The sequence below is a fragment of the Camelus bactrianus genome, chromosome 5, assembly GCF_048773025.1.
Source record: "Camelus bactrianus isolate YW-2024 breed Bactrian camel chromosome 5, ASM4877302v1, whole genome shotgun sequence".
NCBI lineage: Eukaryota > Metazoa > Chordata > Mammalia > Artiodactyla > Camelidae > Camelus > Camelus bactrianus.
Window position 1 is genome coordinate 28,399,462 of NC_133543.1, and position 24,091 is coordinate 28,423,552.

Below are 24,091 nucleotides of genomic sequence, written 5' to 3' on the forward strand. Positions count from 1 at the left end.
GAGAAAACAGCTGAAAACAAAACAAAAACACAAAAGAAAGCAACCAAAATAAATAACAGCCATAACAACAAAATCCAATAAACAAAGCACACAAAATAGAGAGAAGGTGGACTGATCATGTGTAGACTGACCTATGGATCCACATGTGTTAACCTTAGAGAAAAGGAGACCCAGTGCGGTTATGCAGTTCTCTTCAACAATAGAAAATGCAGGCATGTGGAAAGGAGGGAGTTTTGTCTGAGCTTTTCAGAAGGCAGGCCTAGAAATTAAAGATAAAAGGACATTACATAGTTATAAGAATATTATAGAAAATAGAGGAGTCCAAAATTAAATAAGGCTGCTTTTTGAAATAATGCATCCATCCACATCATTAAAGGTATTCACAGAGATGTTCAATAATGATGCGATAACAACAATAAAAATCAACTTAATGTTTCTGAGCACCTTTGATGTGCCAGGTGCCAACTGTTCTGCACATGATGCTTCACTTAGTCATCTCAACTACCTTTTGATATAGGTGTTAATTAGCCCCGTTTTATGCAGAAGGAAACTATCCTCTCCAAGTTTACAAATCAAGAAAAAGTAAAACCCAAGTTTATGGCTGAGTACTCTAATTTTAAAATCTGGTTTCCAATTTCTGGAAGTGGTAGAGAGATGCTACAGGAATCAGTTAAATGGCTGAATTAGACAAATCCATGTCATTTCTACCATTTCTACCAATTCTACCATTCCCTGCCTTAACATTTCTATGGAGGTTAGCAAGTTGATTCAATATATTCTGTAAAATGCTACCAAAGTTGCCCTCCCGTATGCGACCAAAAAGATCCTGCACAACATGAAGTTCCTGCCATGCTTCATGCCCAAAGCCAAGGAGCACCACGCTGAATTAAGGACTGCAAGAAATCCGAGAAGGTGGGACTTTATCCCTTGCCTCAGGCAACCTTCAGTTTAATCAAGGAAAGTCAGGGTTACAACCATGTGAGAGAAAGGCAAATCCAGTTTGGTGAGCAAGAGGAAGAAGGGAAGAGTCATGACAAGTTGCTTTCCAGAGCTCTTCTGAATTCTGAATTTTTGCAAAGAGATCCTTATTCAAGGGGGGAAGTCCAGTCCCGGTGGCCTGGGGTGTGTTTTCAGATGCTGTGTTTGGAAAGGATGTCCATGGTTCTGCAGCCAGGCCAGACTTCTGCTGTGGCTGTCCTGCCAGCTGGACGTTCCTTGGGGGGCAGAGAGGGGAACAAGATTGTCTTAAGAAATACTGGGTTAAGGAGGCCCATATCCCTCTTGAACCAGATATTTAAGAACAGAAATGAAAAAATTCTCTGGTGGAAATCAGAGATGTGGACCAGCCCCCGTACCAAATTTCTTTAAATAGAGGCAGTTATCTCATCCAGTGGTGTGCAAGATCCACCTGACTTTGCACCTTTAAAGTAGTGCAAGTGGGTGAAGTACAAACCAGAAGTAGGGGGAAGGTGAAGTTCCTGGGAGCATAAAGAATGACCTAAGTGATGAGAATGTTACTGAACAAAAAGGATTCTAAAGGCAGCAGGAGGGAGAGGGTGACGCCGTGTATTATCAACCTCTGCACAATCCTCTGATTGGTTGATGGTGAGGTAACAGGGTGATGTTTCAGAAATCTCAATTGTCAACTGTGGTTGACCAGAAGGGTCTAGGGTTTACATGCGGGTGGTCAGAATGCAGTTTACTTCTTCCACTTGGTGGTGGTTTTAGTATCTGCAAAACAATTCAAGGGTACGGCTCAGGATACTACCTGCAGCTCCTGAGGGGGAACTAAAGGTCCTCGACTTTGTTTATTGGCTAACCTATTATTATTTTATCTTGCTTGAATGTTTTCCTTTGTTTCTGCTTTTTCTCACTTCTCTGACTAAATCTGCTCTTTGGAACTTGGGGAGCGCCTTGGAATCTAAAGTTTTTCTACAAACAAGAGGTGGGGGACACTGGGGTCCATCCCTGGGAAGGCCCTGCAGGGTCTTGCTCAGTTTTAAGCGGAGAGAACTTCAGTCAGAAACTGAATTTGCCTGCACTCACCTCTGGAGAAATTGATTGGAAAAAAAAAAAAAAAATTCTGCTCGAATGCTAGATCCAGTCATCTTAGGTGAAAAGAACTCGAAATGAGCATATACACCATTTGTTGGGACACAGTGTTTTCCTACAGAGGGAGAGTAATGGTAAAAAGCATTTTAAAACTATTATATTGGTGCTTTTTATGTTGACCCTATGAAATCATGTTCTCAGGCTGTTTTTTTCAGCAATTATAGTTGCAAAGAAAAGGAGGTGGGGGAAACTTCCTTGGGAAAGAGGATGCAATGACGTAAATGACACCTCGGCCATAGTGAAGACATAGTGAACGGCCTGGGTCTACAGTCCTGGCAGATTTGCAAGAATAGAGGGGAAGGCATACAGAAATGGTGAGATATATATTCTGGCCTTTCTTCTATGAGTCTCAGAATGGGGAGATCCATTAAAGAGGCAGAAGCCCAAAAATCAGTGTTTCCACCTCTACCTGAGATTCTAGCAGAAGGCATACATCCCTGCTTGCCACACTGTCATTCATTACGTTGGACAGCCATGGCAGAGAAATAAGGGTAAGGGCTAGTTTTTAGGCAGAGAGAAAGAACCTAGGCTTTTGTTTGTTTTTAGTTGCATAGTACCGTGTTTACCAAATTGCAATAAAATAAGGGTTTTCCAATTAACACATGCTTGAGGATGCATGAAGATAGTTTAGATGAGTTATGAAAAGCAAAAACTGTAAATATTTTATTTGTTCATCTAAATATGGAATATACATTGGCAAATCCATAAATTAATTACTAGAGAATTACTGATAAGTTGCACACTAGATGAGCCTGACAATTCTAGCTTCCTTGAGATTCTAGCATGTTTGTAGATCCCAGATTAGTTATGCTAATTAAACACCAGGTAAAATTATTGCCTTCTTCCTTCCTATGCACTTGCCCTTCCTAGGACGACAATGTAATGGCAACATTGCTTTTAAGTATGTAGGCAAGCTGCCTTCCAGGAGTTCTTCAGTTTTGGTTCTACCAATATTATTTACAACTTTATAGGTTTTCTGCAGTTTTGAAAGCAATACTCACCTAAAATACCTGCTCAAAAACACCTAGGAAGAAAAGCAGTGAAACTGTGACCACAATCTTTATTTCTAGCCAAAAATACACCTCGGGAAAATAATAGTGAATGCAAAATTTGTTGTTACAGCTCCATTCAACACATTTAAACAGTATTCTCTCATTTTAACATTTCTTCTCTGTACTTACTACCCTTGCTCCTATCTATTTAACTCCATTGCCTTTAATTTACTGCATCTCGCTGGACTGTCTGATCCAGTTCTAAAGAAAGGCAGGTAATCTGTATTAGTCTACTACAGAGTCTTCTACTGCTGCCATACAAAGTTACAACAAAATTAGCAGCTTAAATGAAACAAATTTATTTTCTTACAGTAGTCAGAGCCATGTTCCTTTTGGAGGCTCTAGAAGAGAATTTGTTACCTTATTCATTTGGAAGGTTGGCAGAATTCAGTTCCTTGATGTTGCAGGGCTGAGGTCCTCACTTGTTTGCTGTCTAATCAGCTCAGGACTATTCCCAGCTCCAAGAGGCACCTGCATTCTTGGGCTTGGCATCTCCTTCCTCCATCTTCGAAGTCAGCAACAATGGGGAGTCCCTCTCACAATCTGAATCTCTCCTTTCTCTTCTTTCATCTCAGTTCTCAAACTAGCTGGAGTAAGTTCTGTGGTTATAGAAGATCATGTGATTAATTTGGGCTCACCTGGATAATCTCAGATTTTCTATCTCAAGGTCTGTAACCTTAATGATACCTGCAAAGTCCTTTTTCCTGTATGGTAACATAGTAACAAATCCTGAGTCACACATCTTTGGAGAGCCATTATTCTGTCTACCACAGGAAGACAGTGGAATGTTGGTGCTTCTTTTTCTTTACCAGTAAATGATAAATGATGGGGCTAAGAAAACATTGCATTTCCAGTTCAAACATGCTGCTTTCATAGTATGATGCTGATGATAACCTACATTTTACTGACATTTACACTTTCCCCTGCCTTTAAAAGCATATTCTCAGCCTTTTCAATATGTCAAGTTAATCTGTTAAATCCACATATGCATCTTCATAAAATAATCTAAGAACACCACTTCCAAAGAGGCTGATTATTTGCAGTTCTTATTTAAATGATCTCAATTTCATCATTCCATATGGTAATGCTTCAAGAGACAGTGATTTTTCACAGGTGGATGGTTTCATGGTTGGCATCAAAAGAGGGCTCCCTCAAGTCCAAATGGTGTTTATAGGGCACTGTAACTTTAGGTATGTCAGAAGCATCCCAACAAGCAGAATTATTACTATTGATCTGAGATGGATGCTATAGGGCACCACCAACATCTCCTAACAGAAACAAAGGCTTTATATTCACAACTGCTAAGAGTGCTGCAGGAAGACTGCCTTCATCCTTCCCTAGAGACTATCTAGCTACTATGCTCAAGGTGGAAAGTCCTTCTAAGGTCATGCAACATCCAGTGATTGATTACCATGGGATAGAAAGGCTCAGCCCCTTGCCCAGCTCAGGACAACTCTGAAGTGCCATTCCAGCTCCAGTACTCCTGGGACAGCAACACAGGCTTTTGTTGGGGCTAAATCATAGCTCTATTTCTTCCTCTTCTTAATCCTAATTTCATCCCCTCCCATGTCTACAGGAATTGATCTCAAGCATGTTCCCTAATAAACTTCTTGCATGGTAAACTGTCTCAGATATTGCTTCTGATATAAGACAATCTGCAACATGCTCAGAGCTTTATTAGCATGAAAGATTATGTGGATCAACACTAGTCTACATGGAAATGAAAGCAAGTTAAAGTCATCTCAAGTATTAAAAAATGAGGATGAGGATGACAATGATGATTTTTTGAAAACACCAGTAATCACAGAGTTCATATTACATGATATATAATAACCTAATAAAGCAACTACATTTTTGTAAAAAGATAAACACAATTTGGTAATTTATCACAAAGGTTTGTTCTCTCATATTCTCTCCATAGCTTGATACAGATATGTCAATGTCTTCATTATCAGAACGATTCTTTAATGTTGTTGTTAGATCTGTTTTAAGAGTTATATTATAGCCAGAAGGGCATAAATGCCATAGTGGTACAAAACATTATTTAGAAATCAATCAGTCAGAGATATTTTGCTCAATTGTATTAGATAATGCACAACATGGTAGGCATTCAGTGGGGTTAACACAAAGGCTTTTAACCTGCTAAAGAGTTTATGATATCTTACTACTTTTCAACAGAGAAGTGTCATGATCCACATCATGTATCCATAGGACCAACCTGAGAACAATGTACAATGTCATCATGGGAAAAAAGACAAGAGAGGTAATGTAAAAAGCTAGGACACTGTTGCAGCTGAGAGATACAGAGGAAATGATCTAGGAAAGGGAGAAAAAGCAGATGTGGAAGGAACTGCAGCAGGAGAAATAAGAGGTCTTGTTTGATTGAATGTAGGAGGCAAGTTGAAGAGTTATTACATAACTTTGACTTTTTTGGCCATAAGCGACATGGCAAACCATGCTTCCTACAGAGGTAGAGAAGTATGGGAAAAGCTGCTTGGGATAAAAGCTGTTGTATTTGGTTTTGAATATATGCAGTTACAGATTGAAACAAATCTGGGAATGAAACAAGAGAACTATTTAAATAGCTTAAATAGCATTGTACTTAAGATACTTCATGGATTTAAAGCAGAAACAAATAAATGAACAGTACAGATAATTTAAACGGAGGCGGTTTTTCCCCTACAATTGAGTATTCAATCAAACCTCTCAGAGTAAACAGAGTAATTGATTTTAATGCTTTCTTCAGTGTAATGCAATTACAAATTCAACTAAATATAGCACTAATATCTTCTTTCAAATGTCTTTACAAATAAGAGAGAGGGATGGTATAATTAATTCACAACAGTAGATAATACAAAAAAGCAGCTATCCAAACACATATATTAGGCTTTGGATATGTTTTTGTAGTGGATAGTGATTGCTGTTCTGGAACTGAATTACATCAGACAGAAATCAGAACAGTAATGAGGACTGCACTAAGGAGAAGCTGGTGTATCAGATTTATTCCATGCAAGCTCTTCTCACTGGCTCTAGACCATGGGACACAACTAACTGGACCCAAACTTGCCCAGCCTTTCTCTGTGGAGGGGACAGCGTCATCAGTGGGCAGAAGGGAGGAGACGCAGGGCTCCTAAGCCCCTGCAGCTTTGGCTGTTTGTGATACAACAATCCTGATGGGGTTATCATTTTACCTTTGTATTATCTACAAAGCAAGCATGTGCAAGTCAAATCACTAGTATAAAAAACTGAAAGGAAAAGGTTGAACCATCATAATTACAAAATTTTCCTAAGTGACTTTTTAGAAAATTAACTGAATGCTGCTAATTATAAATGAGATTATTTCACTCAAACAGGCTTGGATGGCATTTAACATAAAAGTTTATTATTCAAAATACTCTATGTATTTTAAAGTAATAGTGCTATAATATAATTTTATAGTATTATACTTAGTTCTTTAGAAGAAAAACATTTTGATTAATTTCTTAAATACATTTTTAAAATTCGATTTTTCAGGAGAAATACTTATACTTACACAAAATAATACGTTAAATTCAGTTAAAAGTAAGTTGCACTTTTTAATATTCTACCTCTAGTTAGATTTTCTCACCTCCTCTGCTTTCCATTTCCCTTATTTTCCTAGAATAGGTACAAAATCACGTATGAACACACACACGTATACAGACACATACATACTCCCTGCATTCAGGTGGATGTGGACATATATGGCAGACTATAGCAGTGGCCATGACTTTCCTCCCTCGATTAACTGATTATTTAAACTGAGATTGAAAAGGAAAGGGAAACAGGCTCAACCTTGAAGTCATCTCCAATTGATCTCTCTCTTCTTCCCTCATGCAGACCCACTACATTTGCTTTAAAATAATCCTTCTAAGATTTATAATTGATGAAGGAAGTAAGAATCTAAGAATTAAGTAGGTTTTGCTTTATATTTCTTTTTAAATCATCTTCCTTTCATAAATGAGAGTAAATACTGCAGAGGTTGATAACATTTGCCAAGGGCAGGCACCTAGATGTCATGTGATTATCACTCACCCATCTTCGATTACAGATATTGAAGGAAAGAGATTCTTTTATAAATTAACTATAAAGGGAATTGGTTTTCTCTCTAACTTATTTGTTTAATGCCATTTTGGCATTAACTCATGCTATATTATGTATCAGAAAATAAATCTCTGACTTAGCGTCAATGGTAGCCTTTTTGGTGCACAGTTTCTTGAGAATCCCCCACTGGATTCCCCTTGGTTATTTATTGCCTGCCTGGAGAAACAGATTCTCTTTTCAGTTTATTGACATTATTTTAAGTACCTAAGTTGTCCCTGGATTTGAATAAGTACATATATATTAGACTTGTTCAGAGATTGCTGGTACCTCATGTATTTTTCTCATTTATGTGACTGGCAGTTAGGCTACATTTTCTTGTCCCTTACATCAAAGTAGTGCCATGTCACCATTTCTCACCAACAGAATGTGAGTGGAAGTGACACACATCATTTCCTGGCTGACATGGTTATATGCATGTGTGCTTTCTCCATGCTCTTTCTCTTTCTTTTTCCCATTAATCAGCTGAAGAGAGAGAACTTCAAGCGTATAAGAGGTCAAAGCTACAGTCTGGAAGGACCCCAGGTCCCTAGTTTACTTTATAAAGCAGGGAGACCACCTTTCTGACCTGCACATGACTGAGGTCAGCAAGAAACAAATTTTACTATTAAGCATTAAGATATGGGAGATTTTTTTTCAACAGTTAAGGAATTCAAAATAAGATAAGCATGAGCCTATCTACTACATAAAATTAGAAAGATTCAGTAGCACATAATAAACTGTGCTTAAACTGAATATTTAGAAAAAGAATTTTAAATTTCTGGTTTTTGTGTTTCAAACACTCTCAATGGCTCTTACTTTAATATTTGGCTTCCTTCATCATATAGATTGGAGCTTTTAATTTGTTTTAAATTTCTTCCTATATTCCTACCTGTATACTACAACTGTCAAAGAACAAATCAAAAAACAGTACTGAAACTTCCAAAAAGAAAAAAAAGGATAGAGACATTCCATGAGATTTTCTGATCATGGATATGCCAGAAAGAATGAGTGACCCAGGTACTGAAATTAATAGTCCCCCCAAACAATTGACAAAGTTATCTTAATATACCAAATCATTATGGGTGTCTTGACATTTTTGATAGTAGAATAAAGTCAAAGTAACCTTTGTAAAGATTGTTATTACTGCACCATATAGCGGGTTCCTAAGTAAGTAAAAAATATTTTTTAGCAAAATTTTTTATGATATAAAATTAAAGATAATTTCTTAAAAATCAACATTGAACCTTTTCTGGTGATTTCAGGCCCTCACTATACAAAAATCAATCTTCTCCAGTTAATCCATCTCTCTCTAATTTTTCTAAACCAATTTTTAAAATTATATGCAATCAAGTATATTTGTATATATTTCATATGTGAGTCACATATAACACTTACTTCTTCAAACAGGCTTTCAACTACTCTAGAATATCTAGAATCCAATTCTTTGTATTCTCTAAGGCACCGAGCAAAATGATGGACACATGATAAGCATGAAATAAACATATGCTTGTTCTTCTTGCAGAATAGGTGATTTTAAGAATTGATTCCTAATGCATAGCATTGATTACTATTGTGATGGGGTACACACGGGGTGTCATTTTTCTACCACTTCTTCAGCAAAAGATAGAGTCAACATGGTGGAATGCTATTTGTTTAAAGAAAATCAAGAGAAAAATTGGCCAACATTGACCAGTTTTCAGTAGCCTAATCAGCAAAATTATTTACACATAACATTGAAAGTAGTAATGGGAGAATTTATTTTCCTAACTTCATATCTAACATTTTAAAATAACATAATGAGCCACGAAAATATGAGTTGTATTAATATAAAATAAAAATATTTTAAAATTCTTGTTTCTACCTGACCAGTAGTCTAGACAATCATACATCTATTTAGTTTCTATAAATATTTTAAAACATTCCTCTAGCAATTCATGCCTTTTATCTAACTAGAAAAATACTATTATGTCATTTTGTAGCTTCTCAACTGTCACTCTTTAATTGTCATTATTTCTTCTTGTTGAGTCTATAAAATCCTAGAATCCCAGAGAACGTCAAACTATGGCAGAATCTAGGTTAAAATAAAATTAATTGACCATTGGCAAGACTTTTGTTGAGAATATATGAATATTACCACTTTATGGAGAAATTATTGTACAATTCACAATAAAATTTAACTAGCTCTCTTAATCTTACATTTTCACTAACACATATGGAAGTCCTTTTGATTTATACAATTATATAATAAAAATAAACTGTAATTAAAAACTAATCAATATTGAGAAAAAACTTTCTAATTGAAAAACCATGAGCTTATATATTCTTTAAAACATATGTGTATAATTTCATGATGTATCTTGTCAGCCCTAGGTATGAACTTTGGGGAGCACATAAATATTTGTTCAGTACTGACAGCTGTAAGGGGTTAGGAAATGAATGCTCAAGAGCATGAAGGTTAAAGGTATTCACTAAGTAAGTGACCAAGTTCGTTTCTATAACTTTTCAAAGACTCATATGTTATATGTGGTTCTGTTAAAGTATTATGTATATTCCAATCCAGTAGTCCTGCTAGAACCTGTGCCAGATGCTTCCATATATAGGATCTTTTTCAGGAATTCTCAAGTGATGGGCCATGGCACACTGGTATGCCATGAAGAGATTAGAAGAGTGCTGCCTAAAATAGCCACCCCTTATCCTCTGGACTGCCTGGAGGAGGTAACTGTAGGCAGAGTCCACAAGATCACTTGGCTCTGCTTAAGTAGCTTCATCTGGATTCCTCAAAGGACTGCCCAAGTGGAACAGGTTCACGGGCATGCCCGTCAAACCCCAGTGTCGGTGAGTACAATGAGGAACAACTGTCTGTTGCTGTTCTGTCACGAGGTCTTGAGCATGTTTAGATTATTGTAAAGTTTGGTACACACTGCACTAATACTTTTAGTTTTCCTTGTCATAATTATATTGCATAGGATTTTTGCACCATGTCAAGTCCTAAATAGATGTACACAAACCCCAGTGTGTCATACACATTTAATATTCCATGTATGATACTATGTGAAAAATATTGGGAAGTCTATAACTATTTTTATACTAACAACAAACACATATATTAATTTACTTTAACATTTAAATTTAAAGGTATGAACTATAGGCATGTAAGAAAAATTCAGATCCACCACTATGAGTTGATAATTACCTTAAAGTTTAAATCCTTAGTGATCAATTATTAGAACATCATACATACATGGCACTTCGTAGGTCTTATGCCTACAGTATCATTCTATTTTATAATTATGAAAAAGGTATTATCCTTATTTCACAGATATTGGAACCAGGTAATTTCCTAAAATTATACAGCCAATAAGTAGTAAAGCTGAAATCTAAACTATAGTTTTTGCTAACACTATATATTCTCTCCAAATCCTTAGCTAAGTTAACCTAAATTTCTATGTAAATATTATGAATAACTTATAGCATACATCCTCATCATAAATCATATAATAAAGAACACATTAATGAGCATCACCAATCCTTCTATTAAAATTTGTTTTGCAGTTACTTTTTTTTTCTATAAGATTGGTTTCTGTCAATTTAATCTTCCTACAACCATGATCTCTCTTATATCACCAACTTTTAGAGATAATAAATGGTGAGTTAAAAGAATAGAGGGGAAATCTGAAATCAACTAAGTTTGGTGCCTCAGCTAAATCAAGAAATTAAATTGAGACAATATCTGTCACTTCTAATGGACAAGTTCATGTTTTTAAAAAAGTGAAAAATGTATTTGGCTTTTCGCCAAAACACTAGAAATCTGAATTATAACTCTGATCTCTTGATGCTGTCTACAAATGTTTACAGGAAAGTGTTTTGGCATGGCAGGCGAGAATTCTACCACTGAACCACCCATGCTACAGGAAAGTGTTTTGAATCATCAGTTTGGTTATCTATTTCTAAAAGCTTTTCTTGATAAATTATGACCACAATTGACCAGGCTTTTCTCATTTCTCTGTGCTGTTAGTTTTAGTAATCATTTTTCATTCTCACTGGACCATGTATAAAGTAAATCTCAATTATTAAATTGTCGAGTAAGTATCTACAATATGTTCCTTGGGAGCCAGAAGATAAATTAAAAAGAAATGCAGATCGCCATTATCTCCAGAGGAGACCTGACTTGCCCAAAGTCACATAGTAAGTTAGTGAAGACTTGTTTAATGTCACCTCTCTTAATACTATATCATTGTTCTTGCTGTCACTAGTGAGAAAATAGCTTCCCCAGTCTGCGAACTAGACAGTATGGTTTACTGAACACTTAATGGGATTGAGCATTAAGCTAACATTCTTTCTCCTTTCATAACAAGGTTTGTGAAATAGAGCCTCCTCCACTAAACCCTTCTTGATTGAACAGAAATGAATACAAATTGCCTTGCCCTACTTCTAATTCCAGAGGGCAGCCTGTATTTCCACAGTGCAAGAAGTCTTGGGAAGCTCGACTAAGACTTTGAGTAACTGTATTACCTAATACTATGACCCCTGACTTCTCTGAGCACAATCTCTTGAAAGAATTCAAAATCTTGGGAAGCAAAACTTCTAGTATTGTGTTCTTTCTACTACCCTACACAAACATCTGATTTTTTTTTTTTTTTTTTTTTTGAGGCAAACCTCCACATCAAGGGAGACCAAGGAACATTGAGCTATTCTACCTGGTGAAGTAGCTTGACCCAAGTTGGCCCTGGGAGAAAAATCACACCTCTTGGTGCAATAAAAACATATATAAACATCAGCAAGAACCAGTCTACCACTCATCTTACAAATGGAAGAAACAGTTGCTCACAGAGGTTAATGGTTTGCGCACATAATTTTGTTTACAAGAACTAGGAATACACCTTCCTAACTTTCAGAAGGTGCTCTTTTATCACAGCACAAGTTTCTTACTGGACATGTTGCTGTGTTGTACACAACAAATGCAGTAAAGTGTATATTCGAATGCAATTAACTTTACATTTCTATTGACTCTGCTGATTAATTTTCAAATGTTGATTATCAATTCCACAGTACATTTGGGACATGGCCTTTGCAGTTGAAACTTCTGAGTTTAGATTTGTCTTCCTCAATATTAAGTACAAAAGCGCCCTTGCCAAAAAAACCAGCTAGAGACAAAACAGTCTGTTGGTACCTACACAAATCAGATAAATACTATTTCTATATATAGTCTGTGAAAAGATATACGACAGGTATAACATTTGAGCCTTCGTTTACAAGATCAAAAATGTATTCTTTTCATTGAGTGCCAGACACTATTTATTGTAAGATACACCATTATTTTATACAATAAGGAAAAACAGAAATACTAATACAGCTATGCATCAATGCTAAGATGCAAACAACAAGACACACAGTTATTTCAGAGATAATAAAATATGAAGAAATGTATTTTAGAATTTATAAAATATGCTATATCTTTCTCTATTTTAATATGGGTAGAGATAAAAAAGTGGGGGAGAGATTGCTCCATACCAGGCACTAGGTTCACTGACTTTACAGGTATAACCTATTCAATACTCATGACTGTCCTTTGAGTTAGGTGCTATTGTTATTCCATTTAACAGATGAAGCGGCTGAGACTTGTTCAGTCATTTTCCAAGATCACATTATTTCAATGAAAATAACAAGTACCTGTTATTAATCATTTGCTAGGTGATCATAATTTTGACAGGTGACTCGTGGTAAATCAAGTACTGTCCTCTGGTGCGTTACATCTTGTTGAAGTAGCCGATCATGCACACAGGAAACAAACAACAATCCCATGTCTTCACAGTCTAGTCAGGTCATCTAGTCCGGTCATCTAGTCCATGATTATATAATGAGTTTTTGCCTAATGCCCTTTTATGACCATAAAAGATATGCACATAATTTGTCTAAACCAAAACAACGACGTGAAACAAAGATTTGCTTCAAAGGACAGAAAATCAAATAGAGCCCAATTTTCATGCCTTTACAAAACTATAATGAAAAAAAAAAAGTGAGCGTGGATTCTCATATATTTTTAGTACATTATTGTTTCCATATTTTTCCTTTTTCTTCTGTCTCCCAGAAACACAATAAAGTCAGCTAAAACTTGAAGAATGGGAAAGCTTCAGCTATACACAAGAGATATTCAAATCTCTTCATTTGGATGATTAGGGAATAGGGAGGTTTCTGTTTTGTTATGTTTTTTTCTCTTAACACCATAGACAGTTTTTAGCAAGTTCAAGTTAATTGCGTTTTGTGCACTACCATTCATGTGGTATTTGTCAAAAAAAAAAAAAAAAAAAAGGAAGAAAGAAAGAAAAAGAAAGAAAACTCGTGCGCACACACATCAAACTAGTATGCATGCCAGAATCTCACAGTGAATTCAAACAGAATTGGGAGCTTTTGCACTAGGGAACATATTTACTTGAAGTGGAAAGTACCCTCTGTGTGAATAAGCTTCCCAAAAATATCTTGGCATAAATGTGTTTAAACTCATTAGAATACCACACTCTATGAATTCTCCATGCTTGTCAAGTCCCTCAATCTATACTGCAAGCTACCGCCTCAAAGTACCACTCTATTTTATGATACTTGTTTTTAACATGCAGTCAAAATTTCAAAATGTAATCGATATTTTAAAATTCAATAATTTTAAACCATTTTCAATGGTTATGTAAATTACCATTTGCTAATGTCATTATGCTTTCTAATAGTTTTAAAATCAGAACTTCTCTAAACATCAATTTACTTTATACAAATTAACTCTTTATATAAATTAACTTTATATAAATTAAATATAGCTTAAATTCATCCATTAGTCTTAGTTTAGTGGTGATATAAATTATTCTGATTTCTATTTGTCTTACCACCTAGGGATACTTTGGAAGTGAAACATCCCCTCTAAAACCAGCTTGCCTTTTTTTTTTTTTCACTGAATAAAACCATGTATTTATGAGAAATGGATAAATAAAGATTATGTTATTCTGGTCAGCTCATGATGTTCTGTAATGGAAACTGCAAAATGTGGAGTACAATTAGGGAGATGGGCTGTAATGCTTTCTCCTCCACTTTCAAATTAAGTAAAAATTAAAAAGTAAGTGAAAACATTATGAGGATTATAATTATCTCTTTCATCACGGTGCGGAGCATTTCAAATCTGGCTGGTAGAGGCTAATTTTGTTGGTATGGCAGTGTAGAAGTGGCGTAAGGATGGAAATGCAAAATCATAACCAAGTACTGTGGAACTGAAGTCTAGGATGATGGAAGCGTGATTCCAGAATCATGATTTCTTGAAGCAGAAGCCAAGATGCTAGGCCACAGCCACGATCAGACTCTGCCATTGCAATAAGAAAGAGCAGAATAAAAAGGGAAAACACAAAAGGCAGAGACTTCGTGTAAAACTCTCTCAGGAATAACCAAGAAGAGTAGAAATACAGTGAATAAACAAGTTTATACTGTATAGCACAGGGAACTATATTCAATATCTTATAGTAACTTATGGTGAAAAAATATGAAAACGAATATATGTTTGTTCCTATATGACTGAAGTATTGTGCGGTACACCAGAAATCGACACAACATTGAAAAATGACTATACTTCAATAAAAATGTATGTATTAAAAAAAGAGAAATATAGTCAAAAAGTGAGAAGAGTCAAGAAAAATCAAGAAGGAAGGAGAAGAGGGACTGACGTATAGCCTGGTCTTTTCCTAGAGTTAAGATTCAGTCATCTCTTAAGCCTGATTATCTTGTTATGTTACTAACAGAAACCTTATGAAAAAATCTAATTTGTTAACTTGTTTATCAATTGCTTATTGAGTCCCTATTATTTGCTAGGCACTATAGTTCTCACTGGAATTACAATTCATGATGCAACTATCCTTTTAATAACACAGGTTGCCATATTTGGCCTTCCAAATGACGAAGAGAAACATGAGGCCCAGAAATGTCCAAGCACTGAAATTATTAATAAAACTAGATCACGTAGCAAGAGTTTCCAGGTGCCACAATTTTATTACCATATTGTTTTAATATGAAATCTTTGCAGAGAAGGGAGAACATGATTTTATCAAATAGCTTCCAATTATTTTACAATGAAAGGGTTTTTCTTTTTGCTTGGGTGTATGAGGAGAAGTTCTGGATTAACTTTTAATATGCTAAAAATATTCAGAACATTTCTACTTAGGAATGGACTCAAAAGCTTGAAAAGTTAGAAATGTGCAGATGACGGTGCTATATTGATGATTTACTCAGTTAAGTTTTCTTATTCTTACTGTACCCCAACCATTATTTATAAATTCCATTAACAGACTTTTTTTGTTTCTTTTTACAAACTAGAGCATTAAAGGCAGGCAAGGCAAAATTTTAATTATCTTTTGTTGCAAAGCACCATATGTTGCTGCTTTAACATTAGAAAAGACAGTGAAGAACGTTCAGATATTAAACAAAACTTCTATAAATTTAGCTGGGGTGAAAAAGTTAACCTGGTTAACACATTGCAAACTGAATCAGTTTATGACATATTTATCATGCCAAAATATTTGCCACTCAACATAAGCACCCATCAATGAAAAGGAGAGGTAAGTTTATCATTTTAATATTCAATATAATTATGTATCCAGCTGTGGCCTCAAGAAAATTTAAAAACTTTTCTCATGGGAAAGAGGAAGAATGTAGGGGGAGGGAGACATGTGGGTCCTGTTACAAAGCAACCAGATGTTTAGTCTGGCACTTTGCATAAAAGTTAAACAAGCATTAAAAATATTGATTGTGTGTGTGCACTTTGGATAAAACTAGTTTTAAGGCTTGCATTATGATTTACTTGATCTCTTGCAGAGAAGAAAGATTGAGTCTTAAAGATTTTAAAAATAAATATACATCTAATGTTGTTTTGGGAGATGTAATTCCCTATATGCATTTTAGCTGGAAAGGAAAATATGAAAGGGTGTTTCCATTATCTACTACACAGTAAATGATCTCTGTTGTAAATGCTCCTTGTGTTGTAAATAGCTGTACCTCTAGTCCTCAGGAAGAAACAGCTGAGAGTCAATGAGCTATCAGGCACTAGCTATGCTCTAACAAATCGACAGAACAGCATTTGTCCAAAGGCAGACAGTTTTCCGTGACTGTCATGGAAAAATTTCTTAAAAAACAGACTGTTTTGGAAGTTGGAAATCATGTTTTTGTTAGACCCATATGAACATTATAGTCAGAATAGCGAAGAAAAGCTTGTCTTGAGACTCAGTCTAGATGAAGAATCATGAACACCATATCCCAAGGTATTTTAATACCTCTGAATGTTGCCTTCTGAGGACTTTTGACTCAAAGGCACTCTTGGATAGAAGAAAAATAGTTATTTCAGAGTTACTGGGTTTTTTTTTTTTTAAAGAATTACATATAACTGAAAAAAATATTGTTTTGTTGACAAAACTTATTAAGTTTTATTAAGATATTTTTGAACTGCCTAGACTTGTAGCCAGGAAGAGCACTTTGCTTTGCTAAATAATTCATTTGATTTGAGTTTTACCCCAAATTCTGGTTTTCAGTATTTCAAAAAATATTTAGCTTCCCTTTAAGTCTTCTCTCTGTCTCATACAGTTTTCAACTTGTGGTGACTACAACTTAATGCTTATCTTTTTACAGACATATATATGTAAATTATTGTGTGAGGAATACCTCATGGCATGGTTAGCCCATATTTAATACATGGTAAATATTAAATTAGTGAATTATATCTCAGTTACTTTTTATAGTCCGTATTTTGTGCTTTGTCTACTGCCCGAAGCTCCCTCTCCTCTACTTTAAAACTCAAATATCCACATTCTAGTCTTTAGCTACAGAAAGCCCATTGAGGCCCCACTCTGGCAAAATGGTTTTCTGGCCAAGTTTTCAATGTTTCTATGCATCAGAATTGCCCTTATTCTGTCCTCATTTCTACTCCTCTCCACTAAGTGTCCCATTTTCTTGATGAAAGTGGAGCAACCTACCACAATAAATTAATCTCATTAAGTAGTTAACTCACTCACAGTAAAGGGTGGATGATTAATCATGAATCCCTCTTGTTGAATTTTTATCTGAAATGAGTTTATTTCCAAAGCCATTTTGAACTAGACTGAGTATAAAAAGTGTTTATGATGGAAAATCTTTTTTTCAAAGGTCCTTAAAATTAAACTCATAAGCTAATTTAATAATTTTAAAAAAGTATATCTCATAGATTAAGAGATTTTTAATGGTTTTTGATTCCCTGTATATTTCCAAATTACACATGATATAGATATGCTTGTGTCTCTTCTATGCTTAGTTAAGTTTGGGGGGAGGTTTTTACTTATTGTTTTCTCTAGTTTTAAATTCTATAAATATTTGAATGCTATAAACTTTTCAGTTCATTCAGTCTTGTTCATAGACCACTGGGATTCTTTTTTTATAAGAAAAATTATATAAACAATGTCCTGTTACCTTAAGAAAAGATACTACAAACCAGGCTGAACTAGGAGAATCAAGAACTTCCTGACCCCACACAAGCCTAGCAGGCTGCTGTTGAGGGGTGGGACACGTGTGTGGAAAGCAGCCACACCTGAAGCACAGATCTGCAGGGTCTCCTGAGAGCTAAACGTGGGACAGTGACATTGCAGAAAGCCCTCTGGTGCCCTAGGAACCACACTAAGCAGAAAGTAGCCAAGCCAACCACAGGAAGACTTCTGCTTCTACTTAGAAAGCAGAAAACCACAAGAAATGTTACTCCCTCTCTAACAATGAGAAAAAAATCAAACCAGACAATTTGCTTAATCTGATAAAAGTCAACAATTAGGTGGCTAAATTATTTTCAAGTTAAAAATTGAAGCAAGATAATGTTTCAAGAAAGGTAACTATGAGGAAAAGTATAATATTAAAGTCTTAGGAAATGTCAAGCTTCTGACAAAAGTCTTTAAATACTTTATTTTTAAAAAAATTTTAAATGCTTGTATGTTAATGCAACAATGCTATGTAATAAATGGATGGCATTCCTTGAATGACTGAATTCCTGCCCTCCAGTTGAACAGTAAACATTTTTAGCCTTCTGTGTCTGTTACCAGACCATGCTACTGGGTGTTGACATTTCTTCAATGTCTTAACACAAGTGGTGTCAGAACTCCTCTGTTATCAGTCAGTCAATCTGCTTACAGAGTCTTCTGTCCTCCCCTGACATTCTCTAAGTTAATTTGTAATTCATAGTCTACTAAGTGAGAGCCAGGCCACAGGGAACTGGACACCTTCCTCATGGTTTTCTCTAGCAATGCCCCATGGCAGCTATACTCAGGAGATGCCTGTCTATGTGACTATCACTGCCATGGATTAATAGCCATCCAAAGTCAAAGCATATTTCAGTGTGGGATATAAAGACATCTCTTGACTTATTGACTTATTCCTGAGCTTTGAGAAAAAGAATCAATCAGTACAGGAAGTAGGACAGAGAAAATAAGGAAAAAGAAGAAAATATCACTGAAGATTTGCACAAGTTCAGTTTTAAAAATAATGTTGAGTTCACTTAGAAAATATTTGAATCAATATTCTTCAAAAATAGCTGTAGTATTTAAAGATACTTAGTTCACAGAAATGAATGAGAAATTAACCACTGGGAAAGGGTTTAAGATGGCGGCACAGGAAGATCCTGAACTCACCTTCCCCCATGGACACTACAAACGGGCAACCACATATGGAATAATTCCCTCCAACAGGGACCTGAATGTTGGATGAACAGCATCCCCACAACAAAGGGTAAGAGGACAGCACTGAGATGAGCAGGAGAAACAAAAATACAGTCATACCAAGGAAAAACCACACCTCATCCAAGGCTACCCACACTTGGGAAGGATCACAAAGACAGGGTTATTTTTCCTGAGGAGTAAGGGATTTGAGGTCCACATCAAAAAACCCAACATTTAAAATCTGCACAGGAGAAACGAGCCCCCAAAATATCTGTCTTCAAAAACCAATGGGGAATGTGTCTAGGAAAGCTATAGATCTACAGGGAACAGAAAACCCACTCTAAAAGGACTCATCCACAGACTCATTTGACCAAAACACCAGATTGAAAAGTGTTTGCACCTTAGGTGAAGAGGATCCACTTACTATTCTTGAAGTGTCTGCTGAAGAAGCAGGAACCATTTGGGTTCTCCCTGAGGACAGAGATCCTGGCAGGCACCATTTTGGAAATCTCTATCTAATCCATTAGCACCAGTGAGCATGCCCTGCCAATAGTCCCACTCACCACTGCACCTTGGCCATGTCTCACAGTGGGCCAAGTGATAACCTTGCCTTTGGGGCCAGACAACTACCATGGGTGGGCCCACAGCCTTCCTGGGTACCAGTCCTGTCACCAGTATGCCACAACAGCAGTCACAGCCTCACCACAACAGGAAGGTGCATGCAAGCCACATAAAGGACACTCCTTGAGCACATGTCCCTGGTGGCCAGCAGGATTGTGCTTCTCAACTCCATAGGGCATCCTCTACATAAGTCACTCATTTCAAGACAGGGAGAGGTAGCTGATATACTTCTAGTGTTAAACAGAAATAAATATAGAGAATTAGGTGAAATGTGGAAACAAAAATATTTTCCAATCCAAAGAACAAGAACTAAATGAAGCATAGATAAGCAATCTATTTAATAAAGAGTTCAAAATAATGGATATAAAAATGCTTACTGAACTTGGGAGAAGAATGGATGAATGCAGTGAGAATTTCAACAAAGAGATAGAAAATAAAAGAAAATACTAACCAAAAGTTATAACTGAACTGAAAAATACACAATGGGGTTCAACAGCAGATTCTATGAGGTAGAATAAATAAATCAGCAAGCTGAAAATCATCAGCTGCAATGAAATTCATCCAGACAGAGCAACAAAATGAAAACAATCACTTAAAAAGTAAAGATACTTTAAGGGATCTTTGAGACAATGTCAAGTGGAAAAACATTTGTATTATAGGGGACAAAGAAAGAGAAGAGAGAGAGGAAGGGACAGAAAAATCCTTTGGAAAAAATGGCTGAAAATTTCCATAATCTGGAGAAGAAAATAAATATTCAGGTCTGGGAAGTCCAGAGCGTTTCAATAAGATGAACCCAAAGAGATTAAACACCAAGATACATTATAATTAAAATGGTAAAGAAAAACAACTTATTACATAAATGGAAATCCCATAAGGCTATCAATAGATTTTTCAACAGAAATCTTACAGGCCAGAAGGCAGCAGCATAACATTTTCAAAATGCTGAAAAGAAGAAAACTCTACCAACCAAGAAATCTCCACCCAGCAAAGTTATCACTCAGAATTGAAGGAAAGATTAAGAGTTTCCCTGATAAGCAAAAGCTAAAGAAGTTCACCACCACTAAATCAGCTCTACAAGAAATGTTAAGGGTACTTCTCTAAGCTGAAAAGAAATGGTGCTCATTAATAAGCAGAAAACATATAAAAATAAAAATCTCACTGAAAAAGTTAAATCTATAATAAAGGTAGTGGATCAAAAACTTATACAGCAAGCATGAAGGTTAAAGACAAAAGTAGAAAGTCAACTAAAATTATAATAATTAGCTAAGGGGTACAAAAAGTAAAGGATGTAATATATGTCATGAAAAGTATAAAACATTAGGAGGGGATAAAAAGATAAAGCTTGGAATGTGTTCAAATTTAAGTTGCTACCAACTTAAAACAGATTACTATCTACATGGGATGTTATATGTAAACCTCATGGTAACCACAAGGAAAAAATTTATAGTAAATACACAAAAGAAAATAAAACAGAAATCTAAGGATAACACTATAAAACCACCAAAACAAAAGGAGAGAAAAAAAAGAAGAAAGGAAAAGACAGGAACTACAAAAGCAGCCAGAAAACAATTAACAAAATGGCAATATTTCACACTTAGGAATAATTAATTTAAACGTAAACAGATTGACTTTGATTGGCAATCAGAAGACATAGAGTGACTTTCAAACACATTTTAGAAAGCCAGCATTACAAAGATACCAAAACCATACAAGGACACCACTAAAAAAGCAAATTACAGGCCAATATTTCTGGTGAATATAGAGAAAAAAATCCTCAACAAAGTACTAGCAAGCTGAATCCAGCAGTACATTGAAAGGATCATATACTATGATCAGATGGAATTTATTTCAGGGATACAAGAATGGTTCAATATCCACAAATCAATTAATATGACATGTCATATTAACAAAATGAAGGATAAAGATCATATGATCATCTCAATAGATGCAGGAAAAGCATTTGACAAAATTCAACATCCATTTATACTAAAAACTGTCAAAAAAGTGGGTACAGTGGGAACATACCTCAACATAATAAAGGATATATGTGACAAAACCACAGCTAAAGTCATGCTTAATGGTGAAAAGCCAAAAGCTTTTCCTCGAAGATCAGGAATAAGACAAGAATGCCCACTCTCACAACTTTTATTCAATATAGTAGTGGAAGTTTTAGCCACAGCAGTAAGACAATAAAAGGAACTAAAAGGCATTCAAATTTGAAAGGAAGAAGTAAAACTGCCACTATTTGCAGGTGTCAAGATACTATATACAGAAAACCCTAAAGAATCCACTAAAAACTGTTAGAAATAATAAATGAATTCTGTAAAGTAGCAGGGTACAAAATCAATAAAAGGAAATCTGTAGTATTTTCATATACAAATAGCAAACTAGCAAAAAAAGAAATTAAGAAAACAATCCCAACAACTGAATCAAAAAGAATAAAATACCTAGGAATTAAGTTAACCTAGAAGATGAAAGACCTGTACATTGAAAATTGTAAGACACTAATAAAAGAAACTGAAGGTACCAAAAAATGGAAAGATATTCCATGCTCATGGATTGGAAGAATTAATATTGTTAAAATGGCCCTGTTACCCAAAACAATTGACAGATTTAATGCACTCTGTATCAAAACGCCAATGGCATATTTCACAGAAATAAAACAAGTAATTCTAAAATGTGTATCAAAGCACAGAAGACCCCAGATAGCCAAAACAATCTTGAGAAGAACAAAAATCATGGTATCATGTTCTCTGATTTCAAATTATACTACAACCTGATAGTAATCAAAACAGAATAGTTCTGGCACAAAAACAGACACATAGATCAATGGAATATAATTTAGAGCCCAGAAATAAACCTACACAAATACAAACAATTAATCAATAACAAAAAAGCAAAGAACATACAATGATGAAGCGACAGTCTCTTCGGTAAGTAGTGTTGGGAAAACTGAACAGTCACATGCAAGAGTCAAACAAGACTACTATCTTATACCCTACACAATAATTAACTCAAAATGAATGAGCAACTTTACTGTAATACCTGAACCCATAAAATTCCTAAAAGAAAACAGGCAGTAATCTCATTAGCAATGTTTTTGTCAATCTGACTCCAAAGATAAGTGAAACAAAAGCCTAAACTAAAAGGACCTAATCAAACTTAAAAGCTTTCGCACAGAGAAGGAAACCATTAACCTACTAAATTGGAGAAGATATTTGCAAATCATATACCTGATAAGGGATTAATATCCAAAATATGTAAAGAACTCATAATTCAACAACACAAAGCCGCACAACCCAACTGAAAAATGGGCAAAGAATCTGAATAGACATTTTTCCAAAGAAGACATACGAAACATGACACATGAAAAGATGTTCAAAATCACTAATCATCAGGAAAATGTAAATCAAAACCACAATGAGATATTCCTATGGACTCTTTAGAATGGCAACTACCGAAAAGACACACAAAAAAAATAACAAATGTTGATACGATATGGAGAAAAGGAAACTCTAGTACAATGTTGGAACTTGTATTTATCTGAAGAACAAGAAAATAGTAATTTGAAAGATACATGCACTCCTGTGTTTATTGCAGCATTATTTACAATAGCCAAGATATGGAAACAACTCACGTGTTCACTGACAAATGAATAAAGATGTGGCATATACACATACACGTATACATATATAGTAGAATACTATTTAGTCTTAAAAGTAGATGAAATCTATCCATTTGCAACAACATTGATGACCCTTGAGGGTATTATGCTAAGTGAAAGAAGTCAGTGCAGAAATATCATATGATTACACTCTTATGTGGAATATCAAACTAAATAAATAAAAAAAGAAGCAATCAACCAACCAACCAACAAACAAAAAATCTCATAGACAGAACAGATAAGTGGTTACCAGGGGGAAAGAGGGTTGGAGGTTGGGAAAAATTGGTGAAGGGATCAACTGTATGGTGATGGATGGTAACTAGACTTGTGATGGCAATCACTCTGTAGTTTATACAGATTTTAAACTATAATGCTGTACACTTGAAACTTAAAAAATAGAAAACCCCTACATTTATGAAAACTTCCTTACATGTACAGTTACACATGTTGTAAGGAAAGAAACCATTTGAGAGAGAGAATTTGTAAAGACTACCCCCAAACTTAGTTATTGAATTTGTAAAGACTACTCTCAGTTATTACCTCTCTTCACTGAAAAACAACTTGTCTTGTTTCTGAGCCAAACATCCTATTTGACATGGGTTTTAGTAAAACTTTCTTAATTTGTTAGGTTTGTTGGCGGGGGGAGGTGGTTATTGGTTGTTTTCTTGTTAATTGGTTTAGTTTTATGAAGAACTTTAGTATCATGTGAGAGATAACAAATTTATTTTAATTATTACTTCTTAAAATGGAATTGTTTATACTTTTAGTTTATTAAAAATCACAGGAGAAAACAGTTGTGTAAGTCAAAAATAAGTCACCATTATGCCTTTGGTTATAGAGATGACCTTATT

The 24,091-nt window shown here is 35.2% G+C and overlaps 1 long non-coding RNA gene across 1 annotated transcript in view; it reads right to left on the bottom strand.

Annotated features, from left to right (window-relative positions):
- Nucleotides 1-924: 924 nt before the first annotated feature.
- LOC123613734 (uncharacterized) overlaps nucleotides 925-24,091 on the bottom strand; it is a 189,923-nt gene continuing 166,756 nt past the window's right edge. Inside the window, exons 3-4 of the long non-coding RNA XR_012506874.1 lie at nucleotides 3,525-3,763; nucleotides 925-1,214 (exon numbers count right to left, since the gene is read on the bottom strand). This is a non-coding gene — a long non-coding RNA (uncharacterized LOC123613734). The remainder of the gene's footprint in view (nucleotides 1,215-3,524; nucleotides 3,764-24,091) is intronic.